Consider the following 515-nt stretch of genomic DNA (forward strand, 5'->3'; position numbering starts at 1 on the left):
AAAGGAAAAACATTAAATGAAAAATATATAGTAAAATTCGACTACCACCGAGCAATTATATGGCGGAGTTTCAAAATGATATATTTGCATATGACTGGTGCCATAAAGCTAGAATAATAATTGCCAAATTTAATTGCTAATCTTAGAGCCAAAGAAATAAAGCTGGAATTTGTATGTATATTATATTTCAAGCACTTGTATGAATATATGGAAAGAATTAACATCAAATTTTTCAATTTTTCAAAATAATTAACAATAGATTAATATGAGATTTTCATTTTTCCCAAATAATCCCAGTTTATATATTAGTAAGATAATATCCTTATATACTACGAGCTTTTGGTTTTTCCATTCCTTTGCCGCTACACGAATATTCCATATAATCTTCGGTTTGGGCCAACAGTAGCGATTTAGCGATTTAGGTGGTGCTTGCAAATGTTCTTCAATGTTCTTCACCGCCATACTTTTCCACAATATGTTCCTTCGTCTGAAAAAAAATAAAATATATTATTGCA

This window comes from Glossina fuscipes, unplaced genomic scaffold (assembly GCF_014805625.2).
Source record: "Glossina fuscipes isolate IAEA_lab_2018 unplaced genomic scaffold, Yale_Gfus_2 119, whole genome shotgun sequence".
Taxonomy (NCBI): Eukaryota; Metazoa; Arthropoda; class Insecta; order Diptera; family Glossinidae; genus Glossina; species Glossina fuscipes.